The sequence below is a fragment of the Microcaecilia unicolor genome, chromosome 6 (assembly GCF_901765095.1).
Source record: "Microcaecilia unicolor chromosome 6, aMicUni1.1, whole genome shotgun sequence".
Classification (NCBI taxonomy): domain Eukaryota; kingdom Metazoa; phylum Chordata; class Amphibia; order Gymnophiona; family Siphonopidae; genus Microcaecilia; species Microcaecilia unicolor.
This window is the reverse complement of record NC_044036.1, coordinates 243,418,923-243,439,650: the sequence shown is the minus strand read 5'-3', so window position 1 is coordinate 243,439,650 and position 20,728 is coordinate 243,418,923. Positions and strand designations below refer to the sequence as shown.

Genomic DNA, 20,728 nt, shown 5'->3' with positions numbered 1-20,728 from the left:
CGCAGCCTTGCAAATCTCTTCAATAGTGGCTGACTTCAAGTGGGCCACCGACACTGCCATGTCTCTGACACTATGACCCGTGACATGACCCTCAAGAGTCAGCCCAGCCTGGGAGTAAATGAAGGAAATGCAATCTGCTAGCCAATTGGAGATGGTGCGTTTCCCGACAGCGACCCCTTTCCTATTGGGGTCGAAAGAAACAAACAATTGGGCGGACTGTCTGTGGGGCTGTGTCCGCTCCAAATAGAAGGCCAACGCTCGCTTGCAGTCCAATGTGTGCAACTGACGTTCAGCAGGGCGGGTATGCGGTCTGGGAAAGAATGTTGGCAAGACAATTGACTGGTTAAGATGGAACTCCGACACCACCTTTGGCAGGAACTTAGGGTGAGTGCGGAGCACTACTCTGTTATGATGAAATTTAGTATACGGAGCATGAGCTACCAGGGCTTGAAGCTCACTGACCCTACGAGCTGAAGTAACTGCCACCAAGAAAATGACCTTCCAGGTCAAGTACTTCAGATGGCATAAATTCAGTGGCTCAAAAGGAGGTTTCATCAGCTGGGTGAGGACGACGTTGAGATCCCATGACACTGAAGGACGCTTGACAGGGGCTTTGACAAAAGCAAGCCTCTCATGAATCGAACGACTAAAGGCTCTCCAGAGATGGCTTTACCCTCTACACGAAGATGGTAAGCGCTAATCGCACTAAGGTGATTCCTTACTGAGTTGGTCTTGAGGCCAGACTCTGATAAGTGCAGAAGGTATTCAAGCAGGTTCTGTGCAGGACAAGAACGAGGTTCTAGGGCCTTGCTCTCACACCAAACGACAAACCTCCTCCACTTGAAAAAGTAACTCTTTTTAGTGGAATCCTTCCTAGAGGCAAGCAAGACACGGGAGACACCCTCAGACAGACCCAACGAAGCGAAGTCTACGCCCTCAACATCCAGGCCGTGAGAGCCAGAGACTGAAGGGTGGGGTGCAGAAGCGCTCCGTCGTTCTGCGAAATGAGAGTCGGAAAACACTCCAATCTCCACGGTTCTTCGGAGGACAACTCCAGAAGAAGAGGGAACCAGATCTGGCGGGGCCAAAAAGGAGCTATCAGAATCATGGTGCCGTGGTCTTGCTTGAGCTTCAGTAAGGTCTTCCCCACCAAAGGTATGGGAGGATAAGCATACAGGAGGGCTGGTCCCCCAATGGAGGAGAAAGGCATCCGACGCTAGTCTGCCGTGTGCCTGTAGTCTGGATCAGAACAGAGGCAGCTTGTGGTTGGTCTGAGAGGCAAAAAGGTCCGCCGAGGGAGTGCCCCACTCTCGGAAGATCTTGCGTACCACTCTGGAATGGAGCGACCACTCATGCGGTTGCATGGCTCTGCTCAGTCTGTCGGCCAGACTGTTGTTTACACCTGCCAGGTATGTGGCTTGGAGAAGCATGCCGAACTGGCAGGCCCAACGCCACATCCCGACGGCTTCCTGACACAGGGGGCGAGATCTGGTGCCCCCCTGCTTGTTGATGTAATACATTGCAACCTGATTGTCTGTCCGAATTTGGATAATTTGACAAGACAGCCGATCTCTGAAAGCTTTCAGTGCGTTCCAGACCGCTCGGAGCTCCAGGAGGTTGATCTGAAGATCCTGTTCCTGGAGGGACCACAGTCCCTGGGTGTGAAGCCCATCGACATGAGCTCCCCACCCCAGGCGAGATGCATCCGTTGTCAGCACTTTCGTGGGCTGTGGAATTTGGAATGGGCGTCCCAGGGTCAAATTGGTCCGAATGGTCCACCAGTGCAGTGAATTGCGGCAACTGATGGAGAGGCTGATGACATCTTCTAGATTCCCGGTGGCCTGGCACCACTGGGAAGCTAGGGTCCATTGAGCAGATCTCATGTGAAGACGAGCCATGGGAGTCACATGAACTGTGGAGGCCATATGACCTAGGAGTCTCAACATCTGCCGAGCTGTGACCTGCTGAGACGCTCTGGTCTGGGAAGCGAGGGACAGGAGGTTGTGGGCCCTTGCTTCGGGAAGAAAGGCCTGAGCCGTCTGTGAATTCAGCAGAGCTCCTATGAATTCCAGAGATTGGACTGGCTGGAGATGGGACTTTGGGTAATTTATCACAAACCCCAGCAGCCCCAGGAGGTGAATAGTGCACTGCATGGACCGGAGAGCTCCTGCCTCCGAGGTGTTCTTGACCAGCCAATCGTCGAGATATGGGAACACGTGCACTCCCAGCTTGCGTAGATACGCCGCGACCACCACAAGGCACTTCGTGAACACCCGTGGGGCAGAGGCGAGCCCAAAGGGCAGCACACAATACTGAAAGTGACGTGTCCCCAGGCAGAATCTGAGATACTGTCTGTGAGCTGGCAGTATCAGGATGTGAGTGTATGCGTCCTTTAAATCCAGGGAACATAGCCAATCGTTTTTCTGAATCATTGGCAGAAGGGTGCCCAAGGAAAGCATCCTGAACTTCTCTTTGACCAGATATTTGTTCAGGCCTCTCAGGTCTAGGATGGGGCGCATCCCCCCTGTTTTCTTTTCCACAAGGAAGTACCTGGAATAGAATCCCTGCCCTTCCTGCCCGGGTGGCACGGGCTCGACCGCATTGGCGCTGAGAAGGGCGGAGAGTTCCTCTGCAAGTACCTGCTTGTGCTGGGAGCTGAAGGATTGGGCTGCCGGAGGACAATTTGGTGGAGGGGGGGCCAAATTCAGGGCGTATCCGCACCACACTAATTTGGAGAACCCACTGGTCGGAGGTTATTAGAGGCCACCTTTGGTGAAAAACTTTCAACCTCCCCCCGACTGGCAGATCGTCCGGTACGGACACTTTGAAGGCGGCTATGTTCCCATGGATCCAGTCAAAAACCCGTCCCCGGTTTTTGCTGTGGAGGTGGCGGGGGCTGCTTAGGCGCACGCTGTTGACGGGAACGAGCGCGCTGGGACTGTCACTGTGCCTGATGAGGCCTTCGGGCCGGCTGGGTGTACCTACGCTTGTTGTAGGCGTAGGGCGCAGCCTGCCTGGCCCGGGAAAAACGTCCACCTGCTGAGGTGGATGCTGAAGGCGCCCGGTGGGAGAGCTTGTCGAGGGTGGTTTCCCGCTGATGTAGTTGGTCCACCAACTGCTCGACCTTCTCACCAAAAATATTATCCCCCCGGCAAGGGACATCGGCCAGCCGCTGCTGGATGCGGTTGTCCAGGTCAGAGGCACGCAGCCATGAGAGCCTGCGCATCACTATACCTTGGGCCGCAGCACGAGATGCCACATCACAGGTGTCATATATACCCCTGGACAGGAACTTTCTGCACGCCTTCAGCTGCCTGACCACCTCCTGAAAAGGCCTGGACTGCTCCGGGGGGAGCTTGTCGACCAGGTCCGCCAGTTGCTTCACATTATTCCGCATGTGTATGCTCGTGTAGAGCTGGTAGGACTGGATGCGGGTCACGAGCATTGAAGATTGGTAGGCCTTCCTCCCAAAAGAGTCCAGAGTGCGAGACTCCCGCCCTGGGGGCGCCGAGGCGGTATCCCTCGAACTCCGTGCCCTCTTGAGAGCAGAGTCCACGACCGCCGAGTCATGAGGCAATTGGGGCCGCATTAACTCTGGGTCTGAGTGGATCCTGTATTGGGACTCCGCTTTCTTGGGGATGGTGGGATTAGATAAAGGTCTCAACCAGTTCCGAAGCAGTGTCTCTTTGAGGACATTGTGCAACGGTACCGTGGAGGACTCTCTAGGTGGTGATGGATAGTCGAGGACCTCGAGCATCTCGGCCCTCGGCTCATCCACAGAGACAACGGGGAAGGGAATTCAAATAGACAAGTCCCTGACGAAGGAGGCAAAAGAGAGGCTCTCAGGTGGCGAGAGCTTCCTCTCTGGTGAAGGAGTGGGGTCGGAGGGAAGGCCCACAGACTCTTCTGAGGAGAAATATCTGGGGTCCTCCTCCTCCCCCCACGAGGCCTCTTCCTCGGTGTCGGACATGAGCTCCTGTAGCTCAGACCTCAACCGGGCCCGGCTCGACTTCGAGGCACCGAGTCCTCGGTGGCGTCGTTGAGCGGTGGACTCCCGCGCCGGCGGGGATGAAGCTCCCTCCATCGACGTTGACTCCACCTGCGTGGCGGTCGAGACCGGCACCGCAAGCGGCGTCGGTGTCGAAGGCCTCGGCACCGGGCTAGAGCACGCTGGCGCCTCCATCAACGGCGCCGAGGGCGCAAGCACCCCCGGCGCCAGAACAGTCTGGCGCATCATCCCTTCCAGGATCCCCGGAAAGATGGCTCGGAGGCACTCATCCAGGCCCGCTGTCGGGAAAGGCGAGGGGGCCGGTAGAGGTGCCGGTGCCGGAAGCTGTTCGGGTCCAGGAGACGGCACCGAAGTGCTGGTGCCCTGACGTAGCGATACCTCTACCACCGAGGGGGAACGCTCCTCCCAGCGCTGCCGCTTCCTTGGCGTCGAATCATCTCTGGAGCCGGTAGCCACATGCGCCGTGGGCGACCGATGACGGTGCTTTTTTGTCTTTTTTCGGTGCCCATAATCGGCGCTCAGCGGTACTGAAGAGGAGGAGGTAGATCCCCCTCAGCCTCGAGGGATCGGGTCCGACAGGGTTCGGTCCCGAGGGCCCTGGGTAGAGGGAGTGACCGGGGCCGATTGCCCACGCGGCTGCTCACCCCTGCCATCTCCGGAAGACTGGCGGGCAAACGGGACCTGTGCTCCTGGGGTCGGTGCCGATTTCGTGGACATCGGTACCGGTACCGAAGATGCGGCCGTCGACACCGATGCCGTCGAAGTCGACGTCAAGGGGCCGGCGCAAGTTCCAAAAAGACGGTCCCGCAGAACTTGCCTCGCCACCTGTGTCCGTTTCCGTAAACTGAGACACAAGGTGCACATCTTGGTATCGTGCTCCGGCCCGAGGCACCAAGCGTGAGTGTCGGTCTGCGAGATATGCCGGCCGCACCGACCACACTTCTTAAATCCACTCGGGACCTTCGAGGACATCGACGGAAAAATCGCGTCGGCGAAGTCAAAGTCGTCGATGGTGGCGGTAAAAATCACACCTCGAAAAATAAATCGACCGCGCGGCCACAAGGCCGCAACGAGACGCCCCCGCTAAAAGTACGAGGGGGAAACAAAGTTCTCTTTTTTTTTTTTTTGAAACAAAATAAAACAATCAGAGAAAACAACGAAGAAAAAAAAACTCGTGGCAAAAGCGTGATCCGGTTTCCGGGGCTGACAGAGAGAGAGAGACGAACACGGCTCTCTCCAGTGCGGAAAAGAAAAGACTGAGCGGGAACGGTCGCGCACGGGCGGGAAGACGGCCGCGCATGCGCGGTGGGCGTGCCCTGCGTGCGGGACCGCCCGCAAAGTTTTGTTCCGGTTGGTGGGGGCTGCCGTGGACGTCAACCCAGTAGTGAGAACAAGCAGCCTGCTTGTCCTCGGAGAACTTCCTTTATCTACTGTAATTCCATCAAGATTTTTCACCATTTCCCCAAGTCATTCCCCATTTATTCTACCTGAGTTTCTCCCCTTTATTTTCCATTGAATGTTGCAGCTTTTCCTCTCAGCTGGGCTGAGGTTCTGGCCATCTTCTTGCCTCTGGGGTGGCTAGATACAGACTATGTGCAGAAGACAACAATTCTCTTCTAAGCAACTGAACTGTAAATTGGTTAAAGAAAGGAGGGGCACATGCAGGTGGCTCTTTCAGCACAGTCATGGTGCCCTGAGTTCTGCCAAGGAGTTTCAGTAGAGGCTCAGAAATATAGAGTCCAGAGTCCTCTTTGTCTAAAGAAGGAGATAAGGAAGAAGTGAAAAGGGGAAACGGAAGACAGAAGACTAAAAATCATAGGGTGAAGAGGCAGAGGACTTAGTTGCAGCTGACAGCCTGAGTGGGAAGAGATGGGGGATTAACAATTGAGAAGGTAAAAATGCCACCCTAAGCAGAAAGGACACTTTTCTATACACTATCACAGCTTTAATATCCTGAAAATAATGTCCCTAAGCAGGAGAGAAGCAAAGAAGGGACACACCCCTCCCAAGTCAAATCACTCCCTAAACCCAACCTAAGAAGAAAACAGTCCCTCTTCAAACAGCTGTCCAAAAAGAGTGGAGCTGAGAGTTGGCCATCAATTCTGGAATTCTCCCCATGCTACCCACACTTCTCTACAGGCCCACACTAAGGAGATGAGGGACATATCACAGCCACGATCCAACCTCCATCCCAAAGCCCCTGTACAGCTTCTGCCTGCCCCATGGGTGATCCCCACCCACACTCAGATCCTCCCCTTCTCAGGCCCTAAAGGGTGAGGGTTGGATGAAGTGGGCTTGGTGGGTAGGCAGTGGGACACAGAGTTGGGTGTGTGTACAGGCAACTTGGGGGTGTAGAAGTTTTTGTCGGCATTGCAAACAGTAGCTCAACAGCTCTGCATACTCCATTGAGTTTAATACACCTCTGTGCAGTTGCTTTCTATGAACAGTGGAAGCCATCTTTCTGCTGGATGGCTGTGCTATGAACAGGAAGTTGCCCTATGTTTTGTGTTAAAATTCTTAGCTTGGGAGGGTGTTAGACAACAGACAGAAGTCCCTCTTTCCCAAACTATGCACCACGGCAAACTCACAGGGGTTCCGCGGAGGGAGAGGCATAATAAGTGCACACTAATTGGTCTACTGCTCCTGTGTGCTGGGACCTAGGTTATCACATTAACTCTGCTCAGGGTCCTTCTTCCTGTCACAGCTGAAGAAGCCAGCAGCAGACAACAGTAAGTATAAGACAGTTCCTTCTATGCACTGGGGATTAAAGGCAAACCCCTCTCATGAAAACTCCTCCCCCCCCCACCCCCACGAGTTCCTTTTTTTTGGGGGGGGTGGGGGAGGAAAAATGAGTGGTGGGGCACCATGAAAAATTGCATGGACACTAATGGCACCATGAACTGAAAAAGTTTGGGAACCATTGCAATAGGGGTAGAAGTCCCAGAGGATCTGCAGCTGTTTATCTGGTTCTCTTGGCCAGTAGGTACTGAAGAGGTAGCTGAAGTGGGGCAGATATTGACGGTGGAGAGGAAAAGTTGTTTTGAAAAAGTGGGCAGTTGCATAATCACCCTCAGTGGCTGAGCGAGATAGGAGCTAGGGTTGAAATGGAGATGTTTTGGGCTAAAAGATGGGACGAGGAGAGGAGTGTCAACAGTGATGGTCGAGGGTGTTACCTAGAGTTGAGATGTGTGTAGTGGTGATGAGCATAGCTGTTGGGTGGCTGGGATGGAGCAGTTGGGGGTCTAGGGAAGTATGGAATTTGGGATGGGCAGAGCTTTATGGAGGAGTTGGGTATTTTGGATTGCTTAGCTGAAGTTTATTGGTGGTTTGCATATTTTTAGTACTGTACAGATCATTAAGCTATCTTTTCTGGATACCTGTACTATCACTTACTTTAATTCTTAATAAAATGTTAGTGTAAAAAATTGGCGAGAGGAAGAAGTGCTGCATAGCAAATTGGGAGAAAGAGAGAGAGAATGCATGAATGAGAATGCTGATGAGAGCAGAGAAGGAACCATAGAAGTTAAGAGAAAATGAAAAATGAACCAGAAAAGTTAAAAATGTTTCTTTCACATTTAGTACAGTTATTTGAACATGTTGACACACTGTCAGATACAGTGAGTATCCTTCTGTCCCTGGAGGGCTTACGATCTGTCTGTACCTAAGGTAAAAGAGGGTTAAGTGACTTGCCCAAGATCACAGGGAGTGGCAGTGGGATTTGAACCCTGCTCCTAACCATTATGCCATTTTCAATAGAACGTTTAATTAACATTTTGAGCACAATAACTGCCAAATGTCCTGTTCCACAATTTAAATGCACCACGAGTCATCTGGGGAGGAGGCAAAGAAGGTATTTTCCAGCCCCATTTCTCTGAAGCCATCAGTGCAGACTAGGGCTATCTGAAAAAAGGGGGAGAATATAAAATCAGAGGAAGGGAAGAGATAATAAGGAGCGGAGGAATGGCTTAATGGTTAGGAGCAAGGTTCAAATCCTACTGCTACTCTCTGTGATCTTGAACAAGTCACTTAACCCTCTATTACCTCAGGTACAGACAGATCGTAAGCCCTCCACAGACATAAAATACCCACTGTATCAGAATGTAACGCAGACTGAACGACAACTAAAAAAAAAAAAAGTTATGAGCTAAATCCAAATCTTACTATATAAATGAAGAGTGACTGACGTGCCGCACATGCGCAGAACAGCGCAGCTGTTCTGCGTATGTGCGGCACGTCACAGATCTGTTCTGACGTTCATAGAGGCTCTACCTTTCTGCAGCCGCGCTGTTCTGCGCATGTGCTGCATGTCAAATATCTTTTCCGGCGTTGATAAGGACTATAACTTTCTGCAGCCGGTTTCTCAGTCCCAGCTCCCCTCCTTGGTTGCGTAACACCGCACGGCGCGACGATTGGTATGGTGGCTACATGGGTACACATGGTGCACGGTTAGAAGCGGAAGGTGCGCTGTCGCGCTACAGGTAGACTGGGGTGAGGGGGTATTAATGCATGCCGAGCCCGCCCCCGGAAACACGCCCCCCAGTCGCCCCCCTACGCACCACCTCCACGTTGCCGCTGCTCTCCCCCCCCCCCATTCACTCTCTCTCTCGCACACACCAATTGCTTAGGGTTACACAACATGACAGGTGGAGACTGGGAAGCATAATATTAAAAAAAAAAAAAAAAAAAGACAGACACTGAACTCACTGTCATACACTCTCTCACACACACTCGCACACAGTCTGTCTCTCTCTCTCTCTCACACACACACACACACACACACAATGTCTCTCTCCAGCACACCAATTGCTTTGGGTTACACAACATGACAGGTGGAGACTGGGAAGCATAATATTAAAAAAAAAAGCAAAAAACAGACGACACTGAACTCGCTGTCACACACTCTTTTTCACACACACACACTCGCACACAGTCTGTCTCTCTCTCACAAACACACACACAGTCTCTCCAGCACACCAATTACTTACGGTATCACAGCACATTTCTCCTTAATGGCTCTGTCTCACACACATACACACTTTCCCTCTCACTCTCTCTCACACACACACACACACACACAATATTAGAACATGCATTAGAAATGCATATAAGGAGCAACTGACCCTCCACTGTCACAGGGACTCCTACCAGCTCTCTCTCTCTTTCACTCTCAACTCACTCTCACACACAGACACTTTCTCTCTCTCTCTCTCTCACACACACACAATATTAGAACAATAAGGGACATGGGAAATCACATAAGTCAAACAATAACAAGGTTCGAATTCTGAAGGATCTAATGCTGTTTACACCAAAAATATAGTATATAAAAGTGTACTGTAGACATCAACTGAAATTACATTCATCAACTAATAAATTATATTTCTAAAAAACAAAACCTTGACCGCTTGGTTATTTCATTACATACTACAGAAATGGCGCCCGTTGTAACGGGCGTTACTGCTTGTAAGTAAAATAAATAAGAGAGTAAGTAAAATAAATAAGAGAGGAAAGAAGATGTAAGGAGAAAGCAAGAGAAAGGGTGATAGCTGCAGACGAACTTGAGGAGGATAAAGTAATGTGTTAGGGAGGTGGAGAGATCAATGTATGTGGTGGGAAAAGAGCAGGGCTGGATTAACACTATATTGGGCCCTAGGAAAGCATATATTTGTCTACCCTCCTTACCAAGGATCTCAACTCCCACCATCATTTCACCTCTACAGAAGTAGGAGGGAAAAGTGCACAGCCTAGCTATGGCTATGATAGCAGGAATAGTTGTGTGAGCATCGGGATTATGCAAGTATATCCTTTGAATGAATGGAGAGACTTAATGGGTAGAGGTACAGAGCTGCCAAGTTCCCCAGTTCCAGGAGGGAAATTCTGAGCCAGTCCTGGATTTCTGCAATCCTATCCTCAGGGCCGGTCTTAGGCAGAGGCGACCAAGGCGGCCGCATAGGGCCCCGTGCGGCGCACCTCAACTCTGCCTCTCCGACCCCCGCTCGCTCGGACCGCATCATGATCGCTCTGCTCCCGCCTCCCACCACCGGTGCCCCCCCCTCCCGCTGAGGCCGCAGTCAGCTCCCGCCTCCCAGTCCCAGGACAACGACAGTTGCAGCGACGACGGCTCACCCCAGCTTTTCCCTTCCGCCTTCCCGCTCAATGTCCTGCCTTCTGATGAGGTATTTCCTGTTTCCGGCGGGAGTCATTGAGCGGGAAGGGAAAAGGAGCTGGAGCGTGGTCAGAGGTGAGCCATCGCTGGTGCCAGATAGTGCGACTTAAAATAAAGAAAGTCAAGTCAAGTGGAGCGCCTCAGCAAGTTTGCCCTTCTGAACAAGAAAACAAAAGGTGGGTCTCAGGAAGCAGAAAGCTATTACTAATTAAACTGGGCGGTGGAAACGATACCTCCTCTTCCTTGCAGGAGTTGCTGTTCAGGAGTCCAGGCCTGCAAATGAGAGGTGTACCCAGGGTTTATTACTGGTTGACAGAGATGTCCAGGTTTTTGAATCTGGATACAGTCAGTCCCTATTCAGTATCTAACTGCTAGACAATTATTTTCACCTTCTCTGCTATGTCCATAACAGATGGGCCTAGGTACCAAGCTAGGGATCTTTTCTCTGAAACTGTCTGCATTCAAATATATATATGTTGGCTTCATTACTGAAATTATGCTGCATTTTCTGTCGTAGATGAGTTCTTGTGAAGGTTTTCACCAAATATTTAAAGATATGGATTAATCTAGATCAAAATTTTCTGATACTAGACAGGGTTAACTAGGGCATGTTGCAGATAGATACAGAGATCTTGCTTTTCCTCTCCTTCTAGTGTCCTTGGAGTAGATTGATAAAGGGACCCTCTTCTTCAATGATACAAGGTGACACCTGTGGTACATGCTTCACTGATAATAGTGTCTATACAGATATACGAGTTAAGGGTTTATCTAGATGACTTTGGAAAACAGAGCTATAGATTAACAGAATGAAAGGGTTAGCCGTATTGTTAAATTGATATTACTGGATCAGATACTCTGAGAAAACGGAAACATTAGAGTGTTAAATTCAAGAAAGAAAGTGTAATGGGAAAAAAAGCAGAGAAAAAATATGACAGTGATATTCAAAGGGTCCTGTTTACTAAGGTGCACTACTGTATTTAGTACACGCTAAAATTAGTGCACGCTAAACTCTAGAGACACCTATAGGAATATATGGGTGTCTTTAGCATTTTGCACATGCTAAAAATGCTAGCGCGCCCTTAGTAAACAGGGCCCAAAATGTGATTGTTATGGGAAACTTCTGATTACATCCAGCAGGAGGTGATGCAGGAGTCCTGGCTATGAGGTAACTCAGGGGTTCCAAAACCTGTCCTGGAGGAACCCCAGCCAGTCAGGTTTTCAGGGTATCCATATGCACGAGTTAGATTTGAATATCAAGCAGTGTATGCAAATCGATCTCATGAATATTCATTGTGGATATCCTGAAAAACTCACTGGCTGGGGTTCCCCCAGGACAGGTATGGGAATCACTGAAGTAGCATCTTCTTTGATCTGGCCTATCATTATATTGTAGTTCTTTTCCACCTTTATGACCTACTGATTTATTGAGATTGTAAACCGCTTTGATTTGTGGCCTGAAAGGCAGTATATCAAGTACAAAATAAACAAGAGACTTCTTGAATAAGTCATTTGGTATAGACCAGGTGTTCTCAATCCAGCCCTTGGGACACCTAACCAGTCAGGTTTTCAGGATATCTAGGGCTGGTCTTAGGGCGAGGCGACCGCATACGGCCTTGCGCTCAAGGGGGCCCCGCGCGGCGTGCCTGAACTCGCCCCGACCGCCCGAGCTCCAGTCCCCCCTCCCTCTGAATTTTAAAAGTTACCTCGTTGACGTCGAGTTACAGCGGCCAGCAGTGAAAAGCGTGCGAGCTGCTCGGCGCTTCGAGACCAGAGCTGAGAGAGGGAAAGGAAGGCTCCGGAAGCGCCGAGCAGCTCGCACGCTTTTCACTGCTGCTGCTACCTGCCAGCTGCTGTAACCTGACGTCGACGAGGTAACTTTTAAAATTCAGAGGGAGGGGGCCCTGGAGCTGGGAGGGAGCTCGGAGGGAGGGGTGGCCAGCCCTGGAGCTAGGGTGGGGGTGGAACTAGGGTGGGGGCGGGGCTAGGATGGGGTCCCATCAAATTGGTCTGCATAGGGCCCCACACTTGCTAAGACCAGCCCTGCCTATCCTGGTACCTTATGGAAACAGAAGTGCTGATTTCAATTGGTGTTAGAAACTACACATAACACACTGATATAAGTTCAAAAAACAGACTGGCCAAAAAGTCTCCCTCCTGGAGCTGGGTAACTTGGCAGCTCTGCAGCAGTGGGCTGAGAACCAGGGAAGTTGAGCAAGTAATTTTCACTCTCTATGGCCTCCGATACAAACCAGATATTCCAAGGATGGACTGCCTGAAAGAGTGAGATTTAAGAGTAATGTGTCCAAGATATACATTTACAAAGTTGTACATATGAAAAAAGATTCACAAATGGAAAATGCAAAATAATATTTTTTTTCTTTTTTGATGCTTCTGAAAGAATAAAGTAAAAGTGGAAGCAGTATTAGGACAGTGTTCAATGGAATTTTCCCAAGTAATTTAATAGTTAACAGGGCAAATTTCTTCTTCACTAAACTTCACTCCAGCCCAGATTTTTAAAGGGAAGCTTGATTTATATGAGACTGTCCTCACATGCACTTTATAGCTCGCTTTTCTAGTGCTGTCCTGCTGCTCATGTGCTCATTCCGGAAGTGCCCCCCCCTCCCCAGGTTGGTCCACCATCATGTAAAATTCTGGCATTTGCTGGCAGTCCCTTTCCTCAGCTGACAGAAGACTACTACTACTAAACATTTCTAGAGGGCTACTAGGGTTACGCAGCGCTGTACAATTTAACAAAGAGAGACAGTCCCTGCTCAAAGAGCTTACAATCTAATAGACAAGTGAACGGTCGGTCCGATAGGGGCAGTCAAATTGGGGCAGTCTGGATTCACTGAACGGTAAGGGTTAGGTGCCGAACGCAGCATTGAAGAGGTGGGCTTTAAGACCCGTCACACTTTCCCCCATTCTTCGGTCTTACTCCTTTGCAACAATCTCCCCTCCCCCCCAAAAAAGAAACGCTCACTGGTACTGGTTCTTGCTCTCTCCAAAGACCCTATGCAGAGCTCAGCTTCTCCATGGACAGTGTGATCATCTAGCCACACAGCTGAAGTTATGTCTGGGTGGCGTTATTGACCCGGCTTCCAAAAGCACAGAGCCCCCCCCCCAAAAAAAAAACCCCATCTCTGCACATGCCCTAACCTTCCCGCCACTGGCATACAGTCTATACACTGAATACACCCCCTTTCACCTCTTCTGCCCTCTCCCTACTTATGCAGACCACATCGCGATGTCTCCAATCTCATCTCTATTCCTCTCCTTCCACCTTCCTCCTTACCCTTCTCTTGCGCCCTATGGAATACCCGCTCCATCTGCATTAAACTTCCCTACATTCATGACCTTTTCATTTCTCACTCCCTCCATCTACTTGCCTTAACTAAAACTTGGCTCTTCCCTGATGATTCTACTTCCGTCGCGGCCCTCTGCCATGGTGGTTATCTTTTCTCTCACACCCCTCGCCTTGCCGGCCGCGGCGTTGGATTTCTGCTTTCTCCCTCTTGCAAATTCCAACCTCTTCTCCCACCCTAGTCTCACTGTTTTTCGTCCTTTGAAGTCCACTCTATCCGCCTCTTCACGCCCTTGCCTCTCCGTCTAGCAGTCATTTATCGCCCCCCTGATAATTCTCTTCCATCCTCTCTCACTGACTTTGATGCCTGGCTCTCCTTCTTTCTTAATCCCTCATCCCCCTCCATTATCCTTGGGGACTTTAACATCCACGCTGATGATCCATCCGACTCCTATGCCTCCCAATTCCTTGCCCTAACGTCCTCATTCAATCTTCAACTGTGCTCCGCAGCACCCACTCACAAAAATGGTCACTGTCTCGAACTTATCCTCTTCTCTAACTGCTTTCTCTCCAGCTTCTATTCCTCTGATCTCCCCCTATCTGACCATCACCTACTAACCTTCAATCTTAAGCACCCTCCTCCCCAGTCCCACCCAATCTCATCCCCCACCTCTAGGAACCTTCAAGCTATCGACCCCTCTACTCTATCCTCTTGTCTCTCTACCCTTCGCTCTACCACCACCTTATCCAAGTCTGTGAATGAAGCTACTTCTTCCTACGATACTATTCTCTCCTCTGCTCTGGACACTCTTGCCCCTCTCATGCACCGTCCTACTAGATGTACCAAACCCCAGCCTTGGCTAACCTCTAGAATCCGTTACTTTCGCTCCTGCGCCCGATCAGCAGAATGTTCTTGGCTTAAATCCCGTACCCTTGCTGTCTTCACCCATTTCAAATTCATGCTGCACTCCTTCCAATCTGCCCTTTCACTTGCCAAACAGGATTACCCATTTGACTAATTCCCTCGGTTCTAACCCTCGACTTCTTTTCGCCACACTGAACTCTCTTCTCAAAGTACCTCTGTCTCCTATTCCCCCTTCTCTCTCTCCACAGACTCTAGCTGATTACTTCCATGATAAAATCTGTAAAATTAACCTTGAATTTTCATCCAAACTCTCCCCACCTCTTTCTCCCTTAATTCACACCCCTACTCTCCTTCTCAGAAGTTTCTACTGAAGAAACTGCCCTTCTTTCTTCCTCTAAATGTACCTCCTGTTCCTCTGATCCCATCCCCACTTACCTACTTAACACTATCTCTCCTACTATCATTCCTGTCATCTGTCACATCCTTAATCTTTCACGCTCCACTGAAACTGTTCCTACGACCTTCAAAAATGCTATTGTCACTCCACTCCTTAAGAAACCCTCACTTGACCCTACCTGTCCCTCCAACTATCGCCCCATCTCCCTTTCCTCTCCAAATTACTTGAACGCGCCGCTCACTGCCGTTGTCTTGACTTTCTCGCTTCTCAACCTATTCTTGACCCACTTCAATCCGGATTTCGCCCTCTTCACTCTACTGAAACTGCACTTACTAAAGTCTCTAATGATCTGCTTCTGGCTAAATCCAGAGGTCTCTATTCCATCCTCATCCTTCTTGACCTTTCTGCTGCTTTCAAAACAGTTGACCACACATTACTCCTTGATACGTTGTCCTCGCTTGGATTCCAGGGCCCTGTTCTTTCCTGGTTCTCTTCCTACCTCTCACTCCGTACTTTCAGTGTTCACTCTGGTGGATCCTCTTCAACTTCCCTCCCGCTTTCAGTAGGTGTGCCTCAGGGTTCTGTCCTTGGACCACTCCTTTTCTCCATCTATACCTCTTCCCTTGGTGCCCTGATCACGTCCCATGGTTTTCACTACCATCTTTACGCTGATATCTCTCAGATCTACATCTCCACCCCTGAAATCTCAACCTTAATCCAAGACAAAATCTCTGCTTGCTTGTCTGACATTGCTGCCTGGATGTCTCAACACCATCTCAAATTAAACATGGCTAAAACTGAACTTCTCATTTTCCCCCCTAAACCCTCCTCCCCTCTTCCCCCGTTCTCTGTCTCTGTTAATGGCTCTCATATCCTCCCTGTCTCTTCAGCTCGTAACCTTGGAGTCATCTTCGACTCTTCTCCTTCTCTGCTCATATTCAACAAATTGCCAAAACCTGTCGCTTCTACATCTTCTCCCCTAACAAGGCTCATATATGGTTTTAACCTCCACCTTAACCATATATCATATAGAAATCATTCATATGTTTTTTTATGGCCTCAGCAGTTCACATGACCAACTTCACTCTTTTATTGGACATTCAACAGCACCCAAATCCTCACTGGCGATAATATTTTACTAAACTATTTCTTCATTTACTTATTTAGCTGTTCATTTTACTTTTTAATCTCTAAGTTACTTATAAGCAATACTTAACTTGCACTGAACGGTCAGACCAGGGGTTCAACAATGCCCGACATGCATGTTTCGCCCTAAAAGGCTGTCAAGGGTTCCCCTAAAAAATACATAAATATAAGTGCATTAAAACATCATCTTTAAGGAGGCAGCACAGGTCCCCTATTTTACAAATGCCCAGCTGCCTCCCCAAACTATACCCCATATTTTATTCTAAACCATATTTCCAACCTGCCCTTAGCCGTTCTTAGTACCAGCCTCGCAATGTTTTCTTTCTGGATTTCCTCCTGCTAAGATGGCGACCAGTGTTGCCAGGTGGAAAATTTTTTTCCCACCCAATCCAGCATAAAAACAGCCCAAAACCCGCCCAAACTCAAACCCCCGCCCCTGACACCCCCACCCCCGCGTCATCACCCCGCCCCCGCCATCATCAACCCCGCCTCCCCCGTCATCAGCCCCGCCCAAAACGTCACTAACCCCGCCCCCCGCGGCCGAAAAAACCGCCCGAAAAACCGCGGAAAAGAAAAAAAAGAAGCCCAAAAAAACCGCGACCTGCCGCGGGCAAAAATTTCCCGCGGCGGGTCGCGGAAAACCACCCAATTGGGCGGTAAAACCGCCCACCTGGCAACACTGATGGCGACGGCTTCCTACTCTGTCCTTTTAGCTTCTCCTCCTCCTATTGGTGTCTCCACCCCCTGAGTCTGATGGACCAATCACAATTCCCCACTACATTAAGGTAGCTCCTTATATTAAGGTAGCCCATTCTAACTCAGCATTAAGTCCCTGTGGGGTCACTGTTTTCAAGAAATATATATACCATTGCTCTCTGTAATTCAAAAGTTTTTTCACCGATCCTCCCTCCCTGCCCACATGCACATGTTCCAATACTCGCCATTGCATATCTTCTATTCTATTCTATGTCCTTTCTCAAGCCAATGTTCTACAATCGGGGCTTGGCAGTTTCTTGTCATAATCTTAGATTTGTGCTCAGTTAACCTCACTTTTATAGGTCTACTCGATCTCCCAATGTACATAAGTTGACACGGGCATATTATCACAAACTATATTTCGCGAATTACAATCTGTAACATCCCTTGCTGTCAAATTTTTCCCCCTCCCCGGGGGTATCCAGTCAGATCCTTTTATAGTAAGCTTACACCATTGGCATTTCCCACATTCCTTATGTTCACCACCTTTCTTCCTTCCCACAGGTTTCCCAAACTTATTGCCTGCTAATGTTTCCCCTATCGTTTTCCCTTTAGTATAAGCTATCACGGGATATTCTTCAAACCCTCCATATAGTTGGATAATATGCCAATGTTGTCTTATATAGACCACTAGTTTTTTTACTAATCTCTGTATAGGGCAACACACAAGTAATTCTCTCCTGCTGCATATCCTTGCGATCTTCTAACAGGAGCGGGCGCTGCGCAAAACGCGCCCTCAGGTATGTTTTTCTTATCGCAGCTTTCGGATAGCCCCTCTCCTCAAATCTCTGACTGAGCTCTTTCGCTTTTTGTTTAAAGTCATTCAAATCAGAACATACTCTTCGAATTCGTAAAAATTGACTAATGGGGAGACTATATTTCAATTTATACGGATGGTAACTTCCAAACTGGAGAAGAGTGCCTTTTAGGGCGAAACATGCATGTCGGGCATTGTTGAACCCCTGGTCTGACCGTTCAGTGCAAGTTAAGTATTGCTTATAAGTAACTTAGAGACTAAAAAGCAAAATGAACAGCTAAATAAGTAAATGAAGAAATAGTTTATTAAAATATTATCGCCAGTGAGGATTTGGGTGCTGTTGAATGTCCAATAAAAGAGTGAAGTTGGTCATGTGCACTGCTGAGGCGATAAAAAACATAAAACATATGAATGATTTCTATATGATATATGGTTAAGGTGGAGGTTAAAACCATATATGAGCCTTGTTAGGGGAGTTGTTACAGTTGAAGGGCTCTTAAAGAGACAGTTAGTAGTGCCAAGTATGTGCGGCTTCTATATCTTCAACATTAGCAAAATTCACCCCTTCCTTTCTGAACACCACCAAAACCCTTATTCACACCCTTGTTACTTACTACTATTTAGCATTTATATAGTGCTACAAAGAGTACACAGCGCTGCATAAACATAGAAAAACAGTCCCTGCTCAAAGAGCTTACAATTTGCAATTTACTTCTCACTGGTCTTCCGCTCAATCATCTTTCTCCTCTCCAATCTGTCCAGAATTCTGCAGCTCGATTTATTTTCCGCCAGAATCGCTATGCCCACACTAGCCCTCTTCTCAAGTCTCTTCACTGGCTTCCTGTCCGCTTCCGTATACAGTTGAAACTTCTCTTACTGACCTTTAAATGCATCCACTCTATGACCCCTTGTTACCTCTCCTCTCTCATCTCTCCCTACATTCCTCCCCATGAACTCCGCTCTCTGAGCAAGTCTCTCTTGTCGTCCCCCTTCTCCTCCACCGCTAACTCCGTTCCTTCTATCTTGCTGCACCTTATGCCTGGAACAGTCTTCCTGAGCCCATACGTCTAGCTCCATCTCTACCTGTTTTTAAATCTAAGCTGAAGGCTCACCTTTTCATTGCTGCCTTAGGCTCCTAGCCGCTACTCTTTTGCCCTCCTCCTCCCCTATTCCTCTTTACCCTGTAATTCCCTTGCCTGTAATGTCTTGTCTGTTTTACCTAGATTGTAAGCTCTTTGAGCAGGGACTGTCTCTCTATGTCAAATGTTCAGCGCTGCGTTCGTCTGGTAGTGCTATATAAATGCTAGTAATAGTAGTTTTACTTTGTCCGTCGTATAGTTACGACCCGCTGCACTTCTAGTTCTTCTCACACACACAAATATTTTCTAGTTCTTTTCATTTTGTGTTATTTAAAATAATAATAATTTTTTATTTTCAGTTATGTAACGGAGTGTGGTAGCCGTGTTAGTCCACTCTTAAGGTTATCAATAGAAATCAAACAAAATAAAACATGGAAAAGAAAATAAGATGATACCTTTTTTATTGGACACAACTTAATACATTTCTTGATTAGCTTTCGAAGGTTGCCCTTCTTCGTCAGATCGGAAATAAGCAAATGTGCTAGCTGACAGTGTATATAAGTGAAAACATTCAAGCATTACTATGACAGTCTGACAGGGTGGGAGGATGGGGGTGGGTCGGAGGTATGCATGGGGACATCAAAGCATATCATTGATATTCTAACAGTAGACATTCAAAATCTACACAGTCTACCATTCAGCTCATGTTCACAAAGGCTCTGCTGCTAATGTGCAACAAGTAGCTGCATAAGTTCAACAAGTTTGACTACAACTAGATAACAACCTTGAAGCGGTTTCACATTTTTTTCCACGTAATGGGTCAATTTTTCAAACAGCATACTACAACTGCTTTGGAAAATTCACTGTCAGTTTCTAATAATCAGCGCTCTATACCTCAGCAACCTTCTCTCAGATCACAACTCCTTCAGCTAGGAAGAGAACGTGGTCGGTCTCTCCATTAACTTCTCAGCCAGTTGAACCACATTCCAAACCTGACTTCAGAACTTGCTCTAGGGATTCATCTCCTATCTCTCAAGGGTCTCCAGGGAAAAGATCATGTCTTGCAGATTTAAACAATGATCTTCCAGATAACACATCTCATCAGCAAAACAAGAAAGAATATCAGCTCGCTAGTTTAAAAAAGGAGCTTAGTAAACTAAAGGAGGAATTAGATACACTTAAAGCAGCTTCAAAGACTCCACAAAATCATACTGCTCAGAATCAAACCAAATTCACACCACTGCCTCAAAGGATAAAACCACCTAAAAATAGATGGTTCACAGTAGGCTCAGGCAGAGTTTGTTATGTGATACACAAGCATCCGCCCTCACAAGTGATGCCCCTACAGAATTCTTTTGCACCATTACAGCACTGTGATATTCCTCAAAATAGAACGGATGCAGAAGAAAAAGGAATGAAGGTGGAACAAAAAGATAGGAAGGTACCCAAAGGGTTAAGACACCCCCAAATCACTAAAACACATACCAGGAAATGTAGATGGAATGCAATGACCACAAATGCTCACAGTCTAAGCAATAAAGTTCATGACCTTCAAGCCCTGATGGTGGAGGCAGACTTAGACATTGTTGCAATCATGGAGACGTGGCTAAATGGTTCCTATGAATGGGATGCAAACATACCAGGCTATAATCTATTTAGGAAGGATAGAGAGGGTCGTAAAGGTGGAGGAGTAGCTCTGTATGTGAGAAATGATATTACGGCGACTGAAATGACAGGGACCTGGGGGAAAAGAAGAAGCGATATGGATCACCTTAAAAAGAGATGATAGAACCTCAGTCCATGTGGGTGCTGTCTACAGACCCCCGACACAACTGGAAGAACTAGATAGGGATCTGATCACGGATATTCAAAAGTTAGGAAAGAAGAGGGAGGTGCTGTTGCTGGGAGATTTCAATCTGCCAGATGTAGATTGGAAGGTTCCGTCGGCGAAATCGGAGAGAAGTAGACAGATCGTGGATGCTTTCCAAAGTGTTTTGCTCAGACAAATGGTGACGGAACCCACGAGGGAGGGAACGACGCTGGATCTGGTGCTCACAAATGGGGATAGCGTGTCAAATGTCCGAGTGGGTGCCCACCTGGGTGGCAGTGACCACCAAACGGTTTGGTTTGATATGACTGCTGTAGTGGAGGGCAGCCACTCAAAACTCAAAGTCCTGGATTTCAAGCGTGCTGACTTTACTAAAATGGGGGAATACCTGAGGAAGGAGCTGATGGGCTGGGAGGAAGTACAA

The 20,728-nt window shown here is 48.4% G+C and overlaps 1 protein-coding gene across 1 annotated transcript in view; it reads right to left on the bottom strand.

Annotated features, from left to right (window-relative positions):
- Nucleotides 1-20,728, bottom strand: part of PAXX (PAXX non-homologous end joining factor) — a 107,699-nt gene that overhangs the window by 15,215 nt on the left and 71,756 nt on the right. The gene's annotated exons all lie outside the window — the stretch shown is intronic.